The 20,792-nt window shown below is 49.0% G+C and overlaps 1 non-coding gene across 1 annotated transcript; it reads left to right on the forward strand.

Moving 5' to 3' along the window:
• Nucleotides 1–19,407: 19,407 nt before the first annotated feature.
• trnad-guc (transfer RNA aspartic acid (anticodon GUC)) lies at nucleotides 19,408–19,479 on the forward strand. Its single transcript has one exon. It is a non-coding gene; the product is annotated as a tRNA-Asp (tRNA).
• The last annotated feature ends 1,313 nt before the right edge of the window (nucleotides 19,480–20,792 follow it).

Genomic DNA, 20,792 nt, shown 5'->3' on the forward strand with positions numbered 1-20,792 from the left:
GAGCATCTGCAATATGCCTGTCCTTGTGTCTGCAATGATACTGAAATAAGATAAAGGTGACATGTGGACTGACCAAATAGCCGGCAACATTGGGCTTGGGAGACCGTGGCCAGAGAGACCCCTATCATTGATTAGAAGAATAAACAAAAATGCTTTAAGGGCACTTGTGCAACTTGGGTTTGGTGGAGATATCGAAAGAAAGAAAGAAAGACAGAGAGAGAGAGAGAGAGAGAGGGAGAGAGGGAGAGAGGGAGAGAGGGAGGGAGAGAGGGAGAGAGCTAGAGAGAGAGAGAGAGAGAGGAGGGAGAGCAAGGGAGAGAGTGAGAGGGGAGGAAGAGCAAGGGAGAGAGAGAGTGAAAAACAGAGCGAGAGAGAGAGAGAGAGAGAGAGAGAGAGAGAGAGAGAGAGAGAGAGAGAGAGAGAGAGAGAGAGAGAGAGAGAGAGAGAGAGAGAGAGAGAGAGAACACACACACACGCGCGCACACACACACACACACACACACACACACACACACACACACACACACACACACACACACACACACACACACACACACACACACACACACACACACACACACACACACACACACACACACACACACACACACTCTCTCTCTCTCACTTGGACCTGCCTTCTTCTTTTAAGAAGAGGCCAGAAGCTCTCAAAGTCTCTTAGAGCAGTACAGTGGTGCAACGAGGACCTGCTGCCTCACAGCGCCAAAGACCTGGGTTCCATCCTGATCTCGGGTGCAGTCTGTGTGGAGCCTGCACGCTCTCCCTGTGACCACGTGGGTTTCCTCTGGGTGCACTGGTTTCCTCCCACATCCCAAAAGGTACAGGTTTAAAGGTGAATTGTCCCTATTGTGTGGTGGGTTAACTAGTCTAATTGGGTGAGCGATGGTCAGTATGGACTCGATGGCCTGATCCACCTGCATGCCGTATATCTAAATTAAATCTAAATTAAAAAAAATAAAGCCGAAGGATTGGAGCTACAATCAACATCGGCGCCTACATTGCATGGGAACGCTGTGTGGACTGGGCTTCTGAGATCGGTAATATCTGTAACTGGAAGTTGCAACAATAAAGTAAATTAGTTTGACATGACTCTGAGCTCTTGATTATTTAAAAGCCACATTCTTTAGGGAGTTTGTTACAATTGCCAAACTTCATTAAAATTGTCTTTTGGCAACCTCGTGTCTAGATAATGCATTTTGTTTGCATCCTTTATTTTAGTTATGCACTTTGTACATTTGTGATTAATACAATGAAAAATAAAGTTACACTGGTACAAGGTCATCACAACCACGGCACATCGGACAATGGGTGACACGGTGGCGCAGAGGTGGAATTGCTGCCTTACAGCGCCATAGTTCTGGGCTCGATCCTGACTATGGGTCCTATCTATACGGAGTTTGTGTGTTCTCCCTGTGACCTGTGTGGGTTATCTCTGAGATCTCTGGATCCTCCCACACTCCAAAGACGTACAGGTTTGTAGGTTAATTGGCTTGGTAACAATGAAAATTGTCCCTAGTGTGTGTAGGATAGTGTAAGAAAATAACTGCAGATGCTGGTACAAATCGAAGATATTTATTCACAAAATGCTGGAGTAACTCAGCAGGTCAGGCAGCATCTCGGGAGAGAAGGAATGGGTGACGTTTTGGGTCGAGACCTTTCTTCAGACTGAAGAAGGGTCTCGACCCGAAACGTGACCATTCCTTCTCTCCCGAGATGCTGCCTGACCTGTTGTGTGCAGGATAGTGTTAATGTGCAGAGATCGCTGGTTGGCACAGAACCGGAGGGCCGAAGGGCCTGTTTCCGCGCTATATCTCTAAAATTAAACTAGCAACTAAATCCTTTTCCTGAAGTTTCCTGGAGATCTGTCCTGGACCCATCACATTGACCCAATCATACAGAAAGCCCATCAATGCTTCTACTTACTTAAACGGTGGAGGAGATTTGGTTTATCAATGAATGTTCCCTTGAACCTCTACAAGTCTACAGTAGAGAGCACATTGACTGGTTGCATCGAGGCCTGGTTCAGCAACTCGAACGCCCAGGAATGTAGAAGACTAAAAAATGGTGAACACTGCCCAGTCCATCAAAGGTACTGACCTCCCCACCATTGAAGGTATCGACACGCGCTGCCTCAGAAAGGCAGCCAGCACCATCAGAGACCAACACTAACCTGGCCACACACTCATTTCACTCCTGCCATTGCGAAGAAGGTGTAGGAGTCTAAAAACTGTGATGTCCAGGTTCATGAGCATCTTCTTCCCTACAACCATCAGGCTATTTAAAAACTACAACCACCCAATAAGCTCTGAACTACATAGACTTGGGGGCATTGTTTTTGCCTTTGCACAATGAATATTTGTTTGTTTTCTATATACACACACACACACACACACACACACACACACACACACACACACACACACACACACACACACACACACACACACATACATACACTGAACTTTAAACTGAAGATAGAAACAAAAAGCTGGAGTAACTTAGCAGGACAGGAAGCATCTCTGGAGAGAAGGAATGCGTGACATTTCGTGTTGAGACCCTTCTTCAGACTAGAGTCAAGGGAAAGGGAAATGAAAGGTATAGATGGTGACATGGAGACATCTATATACTAAAACTCTCGTTTGTTTGTTTGTTTGTTCCTGAACTACAGCCAAAACAGTACACGATAGCGCGACAATTTTAGGCCCACCTTACTCACCGTCATCCCTTTGGTGTTAATGGAAGAAGTTTCATTGAAATCGGTGTTATATTTTAAAAGTTCTTCACATTTTAACGTTTAAATCTATCTCCGAGGGAGGGAGGGGGGGAGGGTAGGGGTGGAGGGAGGGGGAGGTGGTGGGAGGGAGGGGGAGGGGGTGGGAGGGAGGAAAAGGGGAGTTGAGGAAGATGGAGTGGGGGGAGGAGGAGGGAGGGGAGGAGGGTGGAGGGGGGGGAGAGGGGGATGAGAGGGAGGGCAGGGGGGAGGGGAGAAGGGGGAGGAGAGGGTGCTGCACCAACGGGTCCACTAGGTCGAGTATAGAATAAATAAGTGAAAGATGTGCAAAAAAGTAACGATGGTAAAGGAAACAGGCCATTGTTAGCTGTTTGCTAGGTGAGAACGAGAAGCTGGTGCAACTTGGGTGGGGGAGGGATGGAGAGAGAGGGAATGCAGGGGTGACATAAAGTTAGAGAAATTAATAATCATATCACTGGGTTTAAGCTGCCCAAGTGAAATATGAAATGGTATCTTTCCATATCTGTTGTGCTGCTGCATATAAGGATGTAATTGTTCCATTTTGGACATATGATAATAAAATACTTTTGGCTTTTGAAGAGTATTGGTGGCTGTTAAATGATGGAATATCCTCATTGGGAAAGGCGATATATAACTTTCAACAGTCGAGCCGTATTTGTTACGATTCCAAGGATGAATTATTGCAGCCAATGTTTGACTTCCCAGCAAGATGCAATGCGTTTGATTTAAAATGCAGTGAGGTTCACTTTGGCTCTGTTTGTGCATCTATCAGTTTATATACAGATTCTTCAAGCATCATAATTTCCTTCAGTGGCATTTTAAAGCAGCTCTCTGCTCTTATTGATATTGCCTACGATGTAGCCTCACCACAGCCACGGGCCCCTGGGCCTTTACAATCACTTCCTTTGTGGTAACGTGCAATATCCCCTGGTGTTTCTTAGCACGTCCAGTACTTTAATGCAATTTTTTGTTATTTATCCATCAGTAAGGATGAGGAAGGTCGAGGAGGTTGTTTACTCTCTGGTCACCAGAGCGACAGAAGCAATAATTCAAGGCAGATTGGGAGCTCAAATTTATTTTTTTGTATCGCATTATTTTGACGATGGAGGGTTCACCACATATAAATGTTTGTTCAAGGGCATCATGTGGAGATGAGCCTAGTGCCTCAGGCATTCTGACAAACCCCACCGACCACTTCATGCAGCACCCTCTGCACTGACCATTGACATGCACAGGCACAGTGCATTTTACGCATGTTTGACCTATGAGTTGTTGAAATAATGCACTAGTAGCCTTAATACCAAAGTGTGGCGGTGCCCGGGGATTAGGCCACTCCCTGGATCATCCCCCTCGGCACGGGTTGGACAGGGCTGGGGAAGGGACTAGTGCTATGGGGTTTGCCTGAAGGGGCTAGAGAGATAACTCGTGCTTGAGACTGAAGAGAGTGTGGATGTTCTGATGCTTCATTAAAGTTACTGTTAATACCTACCTGGCGTCTTGCCTGATTCCTACTGCGTCCAGACCCACTACACTGGTGACCCTCGACATTTCCTCGCAAGTCGCGATGGACCCGAACGCTCCTCAACACGCACTACCCGGCCCTGCCGGTCAGCTGCCTCTGGACCCTGCGGGACCCCACCCCGTGGACCCTGCCGGACCCCACCCCGTGGACCCTGCCGGACCCCACCCCGTGGACCCTGCCGGACCCCACCCCGTGGACCCTGCCGGACCCCACCCCATAGACCCTGCCAGACCCCACCCCGTGGACCCTGCCAGACCCCACCCCGTGGACCCCACCCCGTGGACCCTGCCGGACCCCACCCCGTGGACCCTGCCAGACCCCACCCCGTGGACCCCACCCCGTGGACTCTGCCGGACCCCACCCCGTGGACCCTGCCGGACCCCACCCCGTGGACCCTGCCGGACCCCACCCCATGGACCTGCCGACCGCGCCGCTCTACACGCCGTGGCGTTGAATCTGCCTCCCCTTTGGACCGACGATCCTGATTTCTGGTTTGACCAGGCCGAGGCGCAGTTCGCACTGCGGGGCGTGACAGCCGACGCCACCAAGTACTTTTACGTTATCGGCGCCCTCGACCAGGCCACTGCGCGACGGGTCCGACCTTTCCTCCGTGCCCCCCCGGCGGGTAATAAGTATGAGGGCTTCAAGGCCTTTCTCCCGCGGAAGTTCAGCTTCAGCGAGGCCGAGCGGGCGACCCAGATCCTCCGGATGACCGGCCTGGGTGACTGCCGCCTGTCGGTACTGCTGGGCGATATGCTGGCGCTGATGGGCGACCACGAGCCCTGCTTGTTATTTAAACATTCTTACCTGCTGCAGCTGCCGTCCGATCTCCACCAGCAGCTCAGCCACGACCCGTTCACCCACATGCAGGCGGTGGCGAGCGCACCGATGATCTTTGGATGGCCCGTCAGCTGGCCCTCGACGCGCTGGAAGTCCCTCCGATGTCCGACGACGATCCACAGGTAGGGGCCTTGATCGCCCGCATCTCCACCGCTCCTCGACGTTCTTCATGGTGGGACCCCGCTGCAACGACACACCCGGCCAGCAGCGCGTCTTTCCCGCGCAGCCTGTTGTCAGTTCCTCCGCACGCCACCAGAGGTCGCTGATGGTCGGATCGGCCCGCACAGCTGCCCGTTTCCACAGACGCCAGCAGAGGGGGCTGGTGCTACTTTCACCGCCGCTGGGGACCTTCAGCCCGTCAATGCCGGCAGCCCTGCTCGTTCCCACGAAACGCTGGGACCGGCCGCCAGTGATTGCTTCAGCGGCCGGCCAGATTCATCACTTTTTTGCGTGGGATCGCCGCACTGAGACTCGTTTCCTTGTGGACACAGGGGCTGAGGTGAGCGTTCCTCCCCCTTCGCATGATGACATCCGCTGTGGTAAACGCGGCCCCCTCCTCACCGCGGCAAACGGGACTCCTATCCGCTCATACAGGGTGCACAGGCTCTCCCACAACTTCGGAGCGGGCAGCTTCTTGTGGCCATTCGTCATTGCAGATGTGTCCCAGCCGTTGCTGGGTGTAGACTTCCTACGGGCACATTCCCTGCTCGTGGACGTCAAGCGGCAGCGTTTGGTGCACTCTGTCACCTTGCAGCCTGTTTCCCTCTGGGTGGGCGACCCGGTCGTGCTGCCTGATGGGCCCCTGTCGTCCGTGGACACTACGTTCTCACGTATTCTGGCCGAGTTCCCCGATATCCTCGACCCCCAGTTCCATTCCTCCGCCCCGCAGCACGGGGTGGAGCATCACATTCCCACCACTGGCCCGCCCCTGCACGCCCGGGTGCGGCGTCTTCCACCGGACAAGCTCCGTCTCGCTCGGGAGGAGTTCCGCCTTATGGAGTCGCTGGGTATTGTGCGCCGCTCAGACAGCCCGTGGACGTCCCCGCTCCATATGGTCCCCAAGGCAGACGGTGGTTGTCGTCCTTGCGGGGACTACCGTCGGCTTAACGATGCTACCATCGCTGACAGGTATCCGGTCCCCCACATTCAGGACTTTAACGCACACCTGGCTGGGGCCACGGTGTTTTCCAAGGTTGATCTGGTGCATGGCTACAATCAGATTCCCGTCCACCCAGACGACGTCCCTAAGACGGCCATCGTGACGCCATTTGGCCTTTTCGAATTCTTCCGTATGCTGTTTGGATTTAAAAACGCTGCGCAAGCTTTTCAGCAGCTTATGGACTGTGTGTGCCGTGGCCTGGACTTCTCACTGCCGGACAATTCTGCCTCTACTTGTGCCCGTGCCTTGGCGGCTCACTGGATTGCCAGGTTTGGGGTGCCGCTCGACATCACGTCTGACAGAGGGCCGCAATTCAACTCCGAACTGTGGTCGTCCATGGCTCAACTACTGGGGGTTAACCTGCACTGCACCACAGCGTACCATCCCCAGGCGAACGGCCTGGTGGAGCGTTTCCACCGCCAGCTCAAGGCTGCCCTGAAGACCCGGCTCGTTGGCCCGGACTGGGTCGAGCCTTTGCCGTGGGTTTTACTGGGCGTCCGCACCGCACCCAAAGAGGACTTGGCCACCTCCTCGGCTGAGTTGGTATACGGGGCCCCGCTGACAGTGCCCGGTGAGTTCATTCCATCAGCACAGGGTCAGGCGGAACAACCATCGGCCGCCCTGCAACGCCTTCAGGAGACGGTGGGCAAGCTGGCACCGGTGCCGACGTCTCGGCATGGTTTGGTTCGGTCGCATGTCCCTTCCGCTCTGCAGGACTGTCCGTTTGTTTTCCTGCGCCGGGGTGCACGCCGGACGCCCCTTCAGCGTCCATATGAAGGGCCGTTCAAGGTGCTCGAGCGTGGCTCTGCCACCTTCGTTTTGGACATGGGGGGTTGTCCCGAGACTGTCGCGGCTGAAGCCGGCGCACTTGGACATTAGCCAGCCGGTCCACCTGGCGCGGCCTCGCCCTTGGGGTCGTCCTGCGTCCCGGCCCTTACCCCCAGCGTCCCCGCGGTTGTCTTCCCCTGGCGGCGTGGTTCCGGTTCCTGTGACCGCCGTGGTGCGCACACGGGCTGGTCGTCTCGTACGTCCCCCTGTCCGTTTCTTGAGGGGGGGGGGGGGGCTGTGGCGGTGCCCGGGGATTAGGCCACTCCTGGATCATACCCCTTGGCATGGGTTGGACAGGGCTGGGGAAGGGACTAGTGCTACGAGGTTTGCCTGAAGGGGCTAGAGAGATAACTCGTGCTGGAGACTGAAGAGAGTGTGGATGTTCTGTTGCTGCATTAAAATTACTGTTAATACCTACCTGGCGTCCTGCCTGATTCCTACTGCGTCCAGACCCACTACAAAAGCATGATTTACGGGCTGGTATAGGTGGATTAATGTGCTCAGATTTACTGCTGACAGCGTGTTCATGTATATGTTTAACCCATGCGTTGTTGAATTACACACTGGTTTTCAAGCATGTAAACCCCCTTAAAATGCCAGGTGCCTGAACAGCACAGGGAGACACAAGAAACTGCAGATGATGGAGTGTTGAGCGAAACACCAAGTGACCGCTCCGATCAATCTGAAGCAGGGTCCTGACCCGAAACATCATCTGTACATTCCCTCCACAGTTGCTGCCTGACCCTCTGAGCTCTTCCAGAACTTTGTGTTTGGTGTATCACAGTTTCAGTTTAGTTCATTGTTCTGAGTCCCGAGGTAGTATGAAAAGCTTTTGTTGCGTGCTATCCAGCCAGTGGAAAGACAATACATAATTACAATCAAGCCATTCGCAGTGTGCAGATACATGATAAGGGAATCACTGTTAGTGCAAGGTAAAGCCAGCAACGTCCAATCAAAGATAGTCCGAGGGTCCCCGACGAGGTAAATAGTAGTTCAGGACTGCTCTCTGGTTGTGGTAGGACGGTTCAGTTGCCTGATAACAGCTGGGGAGAAACTATCCCTGAATCTGGAGGTGTGCGTTTCACACTTCTATACCTATTGCCTGATGGGAGAGTGGCCAGGGTGCGACTCGTCCTTGGTTACGCTGTGGGAGGAAACTGGAGCACCCAAAGAAAAACCATGCAGGTCATGGGGTGATTGTACAAACTCCATACAGACAGCACCCATAGACAGGATCGAACACGGATCTTTGGCGCCGTAAGGCAGCAACTCTACCTTAGGCTGCTGGCCTTACCGAGACAGCGTGAGGTGGAATGGAGTAAATGGAAGGGAGGTTGGTTTGTGCGATGGTCTGGGCTGCGTCCACAATTCGTTGCACAAGGAACTGCATTATCCCACAACACGTAGCTCCTCATAGGGTCAAGTAATGAAGGACGGTGACTCAAAATGAACCAGCTGAATTCCTTATTGGGGAAGTGTTGAGATGATCATGAAAGGGTAAATACAGGCAGATTTAATAACCTTTCTGATCTGTAATTATCTTGTGATTTCGAAATTACCGTATAATAAAGTCCTCATCTTAAATACTTACAGAGATCTCCATGGAGAGCTGGAAATACAATGAGATTTATTTGTGTAGGAAGGAACTGCAAATGCTGGTTATTCCAACGATACACAGAAAGTACTGGATTAACTCAGTGGGTCAGGCAGCATCTCTGGAATAAAGGAATAGGTGACGTTTCGGAAACCTCTAGTTTCCTTCTCGCATGACACTCAGTCTGAAGAAGGGTCCAACACGAAACATCACCCATTCCTTTTCTCCAAAGACGCTGCCTGACCTGCTGAGTACTCCAGCATTGTTTGTCTATCTGCGATTTTGTAATTTGTTTTAATTCTTACATTTCCCCAACCTTTTTTCTTATTCAGGCAATTTTTCAATACTTTGTAGGAAAGAACTGCAGATGTTGGCTTGCACCGAAGATAGACGGAAAATGCTGGAGTAACTCAGCGGGACAGGCAGCATCTCTGGAGAGAGGGAATGGGTGATGTTTCAGGTTGGAGTCTGAAGAAGGATCTCGACCCAAAATATCACCCATTCCTTCTTTCCAGAGATGCTGCTTGTCCCGCTGAGTTACACCAGTATTTTGTGTCGTGATTCCACAATACTGTTTTTTTTCCCAGTTCTGATAGCTCTTTCTCTGACTAATGATTAGGAACGGTGAAAGTGTTTTAGTGAAAGTGAGAGGGCTTGAGAAACATTTTTTATTTCCTCACGCCATCTCTCTTTGAAGTTCTAAAATAGAATTAGAGGCTGTAGACATTCCTTAAGTATAGCCTTTGCAAACACTTCTGTTCCCATAGCAACCTTTAATCCAGCACTTATAAAGTGAAACACAAGGAACCTTCTGACGATGCTAAATGATGATCAGACCCTTTCATCCTTAATAATAATTCAATTATATAACATAGTTTTACTTTCATGTTAAACAACTGAAGATTGACTTATTTTTCAGGGTGAAGCCAATAATGACTAATTCCAGGCGCTGTTGGGAAATGTACTGAATGTGAAGCAGCCTCCCCCCTCAATATGTACGAAGGAACTGCAGACGCTGGTTTAAACTGACGATACTCACAAAAAGCTGGAGTAACTCAGCAGGACAGGCAGCATCTCTGGAGAGAAGGAATGGGTGTCTTTTCGAGTCGAGACCCTTCTTTAGACTGAAGGTTCTCGACCCACACTGAAGAAGGGTCTCGACCCGAAACATCGCCCCTTCCTTCTCTCCAGAGATGCTGCCTGTCCCACTGCGTTACTCCAGCTTTTTGTGTCTATCTTTACTCCTCAATATGATTTCTATATAGGGGAAAATGTGATGAGACCATTCCTGATGCCACACTGCTCTCAGAGTATTGTGGGGCCAATAGACCATTTGGCATAGGAGCAGAATTTGGCCATTCGGCCCATCGAATCTACTCCGCCCTTCGATCTATCTTTGACTGATCTATTTTTTCCTCTCAAACTTAATCTCCTGCCTTCTCCATGGAACCTTTGGTGCCCTTACTGGTCAAGATCCTATCAATCTCCACTTTAAAAATACCCAATGACTTGGCTTCCACAGCTGCCTGTGGCAATAAATCCCACAAATTCACCACCCACTGGCTAAATGAATTCCTCATCTCCATTTTAAAGTCACATCCTTTTATTTTGAGGCTTTGCCCTCTGGTCCTAGACTCTCCCACATCTGGAACATCCCCCCCCCCCCCCCCCCCCACATCCACTCTATCTAGGCCTTTCATTATCTAGTAACTGCTTCCTCAGGTGCGGGCTCTGGAGAAGGTTTACAAGAATGACCCTGGGGATGATTGTTTTTAAGATATGAGGGGCGTTTCAAGGCTCTGGACCTGTAATCAGTGGAGTTTTGAAGGGTGAGGGGGGATCTCATTGAAACCTACTGAAACCTACTGGATAACCTAGTGGAATGCTGGAGCCACTCATTGACGTACCCCTATTTATTTCCTGACGTACGTCCCTCTGGTGCTTCCCAGCTGACTAGGGACTTTGCGTACTTGTGTAATTTAGTTCAGTTTAGTTCAGAGATACAGCATGGAAACAGGCCCTTAGGCCCACCGAGTCCACACCGACCAGCGATCTCCGCTCATTAACACTATCCTGCACACGCTAGGGACAATTCACATATTTTTTATACCAAGCCAATTAACCTACAAACCAGTGTGTCTTTGGAGTGTGGGAGGAAACTGGAGCACCCAAAGAAAAATCACGCAGGTCATGGGGTGATTGTACAAACTCCATACGGACAGCACCCATAGACAGGATCGAACCCGGGTCTTGGGCGCTGCAAGGCAGCAACTCTACCGCTGTGTCACCGTGCCGCCCTGAATATTGGTGCATGAAGGGAATGGGAGGAAATTAGATCAATACTCCAGGCAGAGGCAATGGGAACAAAACAAGACACTGAGGCCGGTTTTAATAAAAAACACTTAATTCTGTTGCATTGAAACACAAGATTTCAATGGAATTATAGTCATGGCAAGAATGTAATAAAGTTCCAGCTGTGAATATGTATGGAAAATGAAGGCAATTTTCTTCAATGAAGCATGCCCCTTGCTCTTTTTCTCATACAAATTGATGTACTGCGTGACATGGAGATTGTAGCAACGGAGTGTCAATATAGAGAGGAATGACTATGAGATGACAGAGGTGTGCAGTCTATGTTGCTGCTTGCACATGCAAATAACCAAAGTGGAGCGATCAACAGTCTGTCCATTACTGAAGGCAAGAACGCCCAACTACACCACAGTCTGGTTCAATGCCGTCTCAAATTCCTGCCACAAAGTACACTCAGTTCCTGTACGTTCTCTTACACTTGTAGCTTCATAGATTCAAGTAGTTATACAGCACGGAAACAAACCCTTTGGTCTGACTTGTCCATGCTGACCAAGATGCCTCTCATTGCTAATCTCACTAAGCCTTTGCTCTCTATGTACCTGTCCAAATGTTCTATAAACATTGTAATTGTACCTGCCACTACCACTCTTCTGGCAGCTCATTCCCTAAACCAATCACCTTCTGTGTGAAAAAATTGCCTTTCCCTTTCCCCTCTAGTTTTAAATTTCCCAACCTGGGAAAAAGACAGTGATTATCCATCCTATGCATGGTTCTCATGATTTTATAAATCTCTACAAGGTTACCCCTCAGCCTCCTTTGCTCCCAGCCTGTCCAGTCTTTCCTTATAGCCCAAGCCTTGTCATCCTGGCAACATTCACCATCAACAACACCATAGTCACATCTGTGGAGTCATTAGAACCAATGGTTCCTTGGAACCATCATCTCCAGGGACCTTAAATGGGGGGCCACCATCGACTCCACAGTCAAAAAGGCCCAACAGAGGATGTACTTCCTGCGGCAACTGAAGAAACACAATCTGCCACAGGCAATGATGGTCCAATTCTATACTGCTATCATTGAGTCCGTCCTCACCTTCTCCATCACGGTCTGGTTTGGCTCAGCCACCAAGCACGACATCCGGAGGCTGCAACGGATCGTTCGCACAGCTGAGAAGGTTGTTGGCTGCAACCTTCCCCCCATTGACGAACTGTACACTGCAAGGGCCAGGAAGCGAGCGGGCAAGATCATCTCCGACCCCTCTCACCCTGGCCACAAACTCTTCGAAGCACTTCCCTCTGGAAGGCGACTCCGGACTGTCAAAGCAGCCACAGCCAGACATAAACACAGCTTTTTTCCCACGAGTGATAGTTCTACCCAATAACCAAAGTCTGTAGTCTCTTTTTTGCTCTGGTTTATTTTCACCCACATGTTTAGACCATAATGTTGTATCCTTATTGTTTTGATGTGGTTATGCTTTATTCTTAATTGTTAACTGTATGTTTGTGTTGTCATTTGTGAGCGGAGCACCAAGGCACATTCCTTGTATGTGCACATACTTGGCCAATAAACGTATTCATTCATTCATTCATTCATTCATTCATTCATTCATTCATTCATTCCTGCAAATCTTTTCCACACCCTCGTTGACAATCATATCCTTCTGATAGCATGGTGACCAGATCTGCATACAATGCTCCAAGTGCATCCTAACCAATGAATAATACAACAGTCACATGACATCTTAACTCCTACATTCAATGGTCTGATAAAGGCAAATATACCACATGCTTTCTTCACCACTCTGCCTACCTGCATTGCCACTTTCAGGGAACTTTATACTTGTCCCCCATGGTCTTGCTGTTAACTAATACTCCCCAGGGTCCTGTCATGCAATGTGTGTATGTCCTGGTCCAGTTTAACCTTCTAAAATGCGTCACTTTGCACTTCTCTGAGTTAAATTCCTTCATCTATTTGCTTGTTCACTTTGTTAGTTAATCTAGATCCTGCTGTAACCTCCGACAGTCTTCTTCACTGTTCACTGTTCCACCAGCTTTATTGCCATCTGCAAAGTTACTAATCATGAACCTACGTTCCCTTCCAAATTATTAATTTTAAAAATACATAGAACAAAGGATACAGAAACGATCCCTGTGTTACAATCGTTCAATCTGAAAAGCAACCATCCACTCCGACCGTCTAGCTGGCTCCCACTAGCAAGCCAATTTTATGTCCAGTTTTCCATCTGATCCTTCAGTTATTCAATGATACTTTATTGCCACTCGTTCCTAGGTACAATTAAATTCTTTGTTTTTGCATACAAGCGCAAATGCAGGCAGCTGGGACTAGTGTAGCTGGGACAATTTGGCCGGTGTGGGCTAGTTGGGCCGAAGGTCCCGTTTCCGCGCTGTATGACTCTAGTCTGGCAAAGCCACACAGCAGACTTCACCGAGGCGGTACACAAAGCATTGCCATGTTTCTGGCACGGACAAAGTTTTAAAAGGTCTTAGGGTGGTCTAATCAGCTCGCAGTGGCGAACCAGGCCTATCACCGCATGTGGCCATAGGCAGCCTGCTGGGTCCCTCTCTGTTCTTGGTGGCTAGTCCAACAGGTTGCTCTGGATCCCTTTATTTCTATTATTTACACTACTAGAGAATCAGAATAAATGGACCATAATCAATATGACAAGCCATAACCAACAGGCTGTCTCCAAGATCATTGCCTAAACTATTTACAATCCACGTTAATGATTTAGATGAATGGGCCAAGTGTATTATTGGAAAATTCCTCATGATGGTAGTCTGGGTGGGAAGGATAGATGTGTAGAGGACATAAAGAGTGTTGCAAAGAGATATTGATTTGTGGCGAATGGGCAAACATTTGACCGAGGCAATGGAATGTGGGGAAATATGAGGCAATGCTCAGGAATAGTAGATGGAATATTGCTTAAATTGAAAACCTACTGAAAACTGCCATACAGAGCTGTCTTGTTGTATTTGTACATGAAATGCAGAAAATTGGCATGAAGTTACAGCAAGTAATGAGAAAAGCAAATGGAGTTTTTCATTTATTGCAAACAAAATAAACGTAGGCAAGTCTCACATAATGTTTCAGTGCCCGGTGCGGCTCGGCTGCGGGCCTTAACATTGCCGGCGCAGCTCGGCCGCGGGACGTTTCAGTGCCCGGTGCGGCTCGGCCGCTGGACTTAACATCGCCCGGTGCGGCCGCGGGACGTTTCAGTGCCCGGTGCGGCTTGGCCGCTGGACTTAACATCGCCCGGTGTGGCCGCGGGACGTTTCAGTGCCCGGTGTGGCCGCGGGACGTTTCAGTGCCCGGTGCGGCTCGGCCGCGGGACGTTTCAAGGCCCGGTGCGGCTTGGCCGCTGGACTTAACATCGCCCGGTGTGGCCGTGGGACGTTTCAGTGCCCGGTGCGGCTTGGCCGCTGGACTTAACATCGTCAGCGCTGTTCGGCCGCGGGACGTTTCAGTGCCCGGTGCGGCTCGGCCGTTGGACTTAACATCGCCCGGTGTGGCCGCGGGACGTTTCGGTGCCCGGGGCGGCTCGGCCGGGGGGCCTTCCATCCCCTTGCGGGGGCTGTGCGTGTCGTTTGCCTCGGTAGGGGTCGAGCTGCCTGTCCGTGGGTGCGGGGGGAAGAGAGGGGAAGTTTTGTTGCCTCCATCACAGTGAGGGGGTGTTTGGAGTCACTGTGATGGATGTTTGTGTTGGGGTCGGGTGTCCTGTGTTCTTTTCTTTTTTGCTGTATTTTGTGTGACTGCTGAAATTTCGCTCGGTGTTGTGCCGAGTGACAATAAAGTGTTGTTATGTTATGTTATGTTATGTTATGTTTAGAGTACTGTGTGGAGGTTTGGTCTATAGACAATAGACAATAGACAATAGGTGCAGGAGTAGGCCATTCGGCCCTTTGAGCCAGCACCGCCATTCAATGTGATCATGGCTGATCATTCTCAATCAGTACCCCGTTCCTGCCTTCTCCCCATACCCCCTGACTCCGCTATCCTTAAGAGCTCTATCTAGCTCTCTCTTGAATGTATTCAGAGAATTGGCCTCCACTGCCCTCTGAGGCAGAGAATTCCACAGAGTGATCAGCCATGATCGCATTGAATGGCGGTGCTGGCTCGAAGGGCTGAATGGCCTACTCCTGCACCTATAGTCTATTGTCTATTGTCTATTGATTCACAACTCTCTGCATACAATCTCTTCTTATACACCTCATAGAGGCTGTTCAGAGAAGCTTCATTAGATTAATTCCTGGGTCAAAAGGATAGCCTGAAAAGGAAAGGTTAAGTATACTAACTCTGTACATGTTAAAGTTTAGAGAAAAAGAGATTATCTTTTGAAGAATAAAAGACACAAAGTGTTGGAGCAAATCAGCGGGTCAGGCAGCATCTCTGGAGAACATGGATAGGTGACGTATTGGGTCGAGACCCTTCTTCAAACTCTGAAGTCTGAATCTGAAGAAGGGTCCTGACCATAAATGTTGTCGACCCATGTTATCCAGAAATGCTGCCTGACCTGTTGAGTTACTCCAGCACTTTGTGTGTCTTTTTTTAAATCTAAACCAGCATCTGCAGTTCCATGTGTCTCTTATCTTCTGAAGATTTGGGAGCTTGCAGCATCAATGTTGAGAGGGAGTTTCCTGTCAGGAGGTATCTGGAACAGGGGGCACAAATTCAGATTGCCCATTTCATTCCGAGATGAAGAGGAAACTAGAGATAAGAGGGGCAGCACGGTGGCGCAGCAGTAGAGTTGCTGCCTTACAGCGCCAGAGACCCGGGTTCAATCCTGACTACGGGTGCAGTCTGTAAGGAGTTTGTACGTTCTCCCTGTGGCCGTGTGGGTTTTCTCCAGGTTTCCTCCCACATTCCAAAGACGTAATGTTTGTAGGATAATTGGCTTTGGTGAAATTATAAATTGTCCCTCGTGTGTCGGATAGCGATAGTGCATGGGGTGATCTCTGGTCGGCGTGGACTTGGTGGGCCGAAGGGCCTGTTTCCGCGCTGTATCTCTAAAGTTTAAAGTCTAAAGTATAAAGAAGTATAAAAAAGTTTAAATCCTCCACCCCAAAAAGCCGCTGTGGAACGTGGGGGGAAACCGGAGCACCCGGAGAAAACCCACGCGGTCACAGGGAGAACGTACAAACTCCGTACAGGCAGCGCCTGTAGTCAGGATCGAACCCGGGTCTCCGGCACTGTACGCAGCAAATCTGGTTGCAGGTTGACTTGAACAGGCTGAGTGAGCGGGCAGATGCATGGCAGATGCAGTACGATGTAGATAAATGTGAGGTTATCCACTTTGGCAGCAAGAACAAGGAGGCAGATTATTACCTCAATGGTGTCAGATTGGGAAAAAGGGAAGTGCAATGAGACCTGGGTGTCCTTGTATACCAGTCACTGAAAGTAAACATGCAGGTACAGCAGGCAGTGAAGAAAGCTAATGGCATGTTAGACAATAGACAATAGACAATAGGTGCAGGAGGAGGCCATTCGGCCCTTCGAGCCAGCACCGCCATTCAATGTGATCATGGCTGATCATTCTCAATTACAAGGATATCAATGTTGGCCTTCATAATGAGAAAATTTGAGTATAAGAGTAAAGAGGTCCTTCTGCAGTTGTACAGGGCCCTGGTGAGACCATATCTGGAGTATTGTGTGCAGTTTTGGCCTCCTAATTTGAGGAAGGGCATCCTTGTAATTGAGGCAGTGCAGTGTAGGTTCACAAGGTTAATCCCCAGGATGGCGGGACTGTCATATGAGGAAAGATTGTAAAGACTGGTCTTGTATCACTGGAATTTAGGATGAGAGGGGATCCTATTTTCTATGTTTCTATGTTTCCATCTACAGCTGTGACACCATGCCAACTTAACATTGAACTGCCCTAACTTTGCATGATGTGTGAACAATGCGGACAAGTTTGTTGCCAAACATGGATAGCATTAAAACAACATTTAATTTTACCAGAAATTATGTGGCTGAGTCATGAAGAAGACTCGAGGTGGAGATAGATTCGTGAACCATGGGGTAACAGAAACTGTGGAGAAGAGGCAGGAAAGTTGAGAATGCGATCAGATTACCGTTGACCTTATTGAATGGCAGGGCAGGTTGTAAGGTCATAAGGTCATAAGTGATTGGAGCAGAATTAGGCTATTCAGCCCATCAAGTCTACTCTGCCATTCAATCATGGGTGATGTACCTCTCCCTCCTAACCCCTTTCACCTGCCTTCCCAATGCCCATGACACCCGTATTAATCAAGAATCTGGTTCAGTACTCTTATTTCTTGCATTCTTACGTTCTTTACAGGAAAACAAAATAATTTCTGGAGTGGCAGTGGTGCAGCGGTAGAGTTGCTGCCTTACAGCGCCAGAGACCCAGGTTCGATCCTGCCTATGGATGTTGTCTGTATGGAGTTTGTACGTTAGACAATAGGTGCAGGAGTAGGCCATTCGGCCCTTCGAGCCAGCACCGCCATTTAATGTGATCATGGCTGATCATTCTCAATCAGTACCCCGTTTCTGCCTTCTCCCCATACCCCCTGACTCTGCTATCCTTAAGAGCTCTATCTAGCTCTCTCTTGAATCCATTCAGAGAATTGGCCTCCACTGCCTTCTGAGGCAGAGAATTCCACAGATTCACAACTCTCTGACTGAAAAAGTTTTTCCTCATCTCCGTTCTAAATGGCTTACCCCTTATTCTTAAACTGTGGCCCCTGGTTCTGGACTCCCCCAACATTTGGAACATGTTTTCTGCCTCTAACGTGTCCAACCCCTTAATAATCTTGTACGTTTCGATAAGATCCCCTCTCATCCTTCTAAATTCCAGTGTATACAAGCCTAGTCGCTCCAGTCTTTCAACATATGACAGTCCCGCCATTCCGGGAATTAACCTAGTAAACCTACGCTGCACGCCCTCAATAGCAAGAATATCCTTCCTCAAATTTGGAGACGTTCTCCCGTGGATTTACTTGTGGACGGGATCGGTTAGAGTCAGCAAGGATCTATGAAGAGGAAATCATGCTTGACTAATCTTTTGAAATTTTTTGAGGATGTAACAAGTAGAATGGATAAGGGAGAGCCAGTGGATGTTATGTATCTGAACTTACAAAAAGCCTTTGACAGGGTCCCACACAAGAGATAAGTGTGCAAAATTAGAGCACATGGTATTGGGGGCAGGGTATTGACATGCATAGAGAACTGGTTGGCAGACAGGAAGCAAAGAGTAGGAATTAACGGGTCCTTGCAGTGACCAGTGGGGTGCCTTCCAAGGCTCGGTGCTGGGACCCCAGATGTTTACTATATATATTAACGATTTGGACGAGGGAATTAAATGTAACATCTCTAAGTTTGCGGACAACACAAAGCTGGAAGGTAGTGTGAGCTGCGAGGAGGATGCTTTGAGGCTGCAGGGTGACTTGGATAGGTTGGGTGAGCGGGCAGATTCATGGCGGATGCAGATGTGGATATATGTGAGGTTATCCACTTTTTTGCCAAGAACAAAAAGGCAGATTATTATCTGAATGGTGTCAGATTAGGAAAAGGGGAGGTGCAATGAGACCTGGGTGTCCTTGTTCATCAGTCACTGAAAGTAAGCATGCAGGTACAGCAGGCAGTGAAGAAAGCTAAGGTCAGCAAGGAGGTCCTACTGCAGTTGTACAGGGCCCTGGTGAGACCGCACCTAGAGTATTGTGTGCAATTTTGGTCTCCTAATTTGAGGAAGGATATTATTGCTATTGAGGGAGTGCAGCGTAGGTTCACCAGGTTAATTCCTGGGATGGCGGGACTGACATATGATGAAAGAATGGGTCGATGGGCTTGTATTTGCTGGAATTTAGAAGGATGAGAGGGGATCTTATAGAAACATGTAAAATTCTTAGAGGATTGGACAGGGTAGATGCAGGAAAAATGTTCCTGATGTTGGGGGAGTGCAGATCCAGGAGTCACAGTTTAAGAACAAGGGGTAGGCCATTTAAGACTGAGATGAGGAAAACATATTTCACCCAGAGAGTTGTGAATCTGTGGAATTCTCTGCCACAGAAGGCAGTGGAGGCCAATTCACAGGATGTTTTTAAGAGAGAGTTAGATTTAGTTCTTAGGGCTAAGGGAATCAATGGATTTGGGGAAAACGCAGGAATGGGGTACCGATTTTGGATGATCAGCCATGACCATATTGAATGGCGGTGCTGGCTCGAAGGGCCGAATGGCCTTCTCCTGCACCTATTTTCTATGTTTCTAAGTTTACTCCGGGTTCTCCGGTTTCCTCCCATATTCCACAGACGTGCATGTTTGTAAGTTAATTGGCTTCTGTAAATTGTCTCTAGTGTGTGCAGGATAGAACTAGTGTACGGGTTGACACAACATGCTGCAGTAATGGTTCCTCGTTAGTATAGTGGTTAGTATCCCCGCCTGTCACGCGGGAGACCGGGGTTCAATTCCCCGCCGGGGAGACGGTATTTCTCTTTCAGTTCCAGACCACCAGTGTACGGGTCTGAACTGAAGAAGGGTCTCGACCCGAAACGTCGCCCATTCCTTCTCTCCTGAGATGCTGCCTGACCTGCTGAGTTACTCCAGCATTTTGTGAATAAACACCTTCGATTTGTACCAGCATCTGCAGTTATCTTCTTGTTGATTGTTAGTCTTCACTGCCTGTTTCTGTGCTATGTCTCTAAACAAAACTAAGAAAGATTGATTGGAGCAATGTCACAGCCCTACCTGACCAATATTCACTGGGATTGGGTTGGTAGCAGAATCATGACTTGCATGCCATCACGTAACAAGTATGAAATCGGGGTGGATTTCTGAGGAAATTAAATTTGTGAAGGACTCCCCACAGTCAGTCTCAGTTGCTGGAGTTGAATGCTGGTGAAAGGTCACAAAAGGCCGTGTATAATGATTGATGCTGCCACCTACATTTCCCCCGTGGGCTTCATTGTCAGATATAGTCTACTTGGAAAAGGAACCAGGCCCAGAGCTGAGTGAGCAAAGTTATATTTTATAACAATTATACCAAAGTGCTGGAGTAACTCAGACATCTCAACCAAAAAAAAGGATTTGTGTTATGGGAACGAATCAGATCCCCATAAGATTTATCATATCATATCATATATATACAGCCGGAAACAGGCCTTTTCGGCCCTCCAAGTCCGTGCCGCCCAATGATCCCCGTACTTTTTAACACTATCCTACACACACTAGGGACAATTTTTACATTTACCCAGCCAATTAACCTACATACCTGTACGTCTTTGGAGTGTGGGAGGAAACCGAAGATCTCGGAGAAAACCCACGCAGGTCACGGGGAGAACGTACAAACTCCTTACAGTGCAGCACCCGTAGTCAGGATCGAACCTGAGTCTCCGGCGCTGCATTCGCTGTAAAGCAGCAACTCTACCGCTGCGCTACCGTGCCGCCTATGATTGTGACAGGTGTACATCAGGGCAATAGAACCCTCCAAAATATTTTGATGCAGGTTCTTGTTGAAGTGAATATCTCACTTGGTACTCTTGGCAACATGGGAATGAAATAGACAAAAAGTGCTGGAGTAACTCAACGGGTCAGGCAGCATCTCTGGAGAAAAAGGATGGGTGAACCATCTGAAGAAGGGTTCTCACCTATTCCATTTTCTCCGGAGATGCTGCCTGACCCACTGAGTTACTCCAGCACTTCTGTGTCTAACATCAGTATAAACCAGCATCTGCAGTTCCTTCCTACAGAGAGGAATGAAATATTATGGGCTGGAAAAATCCTGTGAAGGAATGAG

The sequence above is a fragment of the Rhinoraja longicauda genome, chromosome 29 (assembly GCF_053455715.1).
Source record: "Rhinoraja longicauda isolate Sanriku21f chromosome 29, sRhiLon1.1, whole genome shotgun sequence".
NCBI classification, from domain to species: Eukaryota; Metazoa; Chordata; class Chondrichthyes; order Rajiformes; family Arhynchobatidae; genus Rhinoraja; species Rhinoraja longicauda.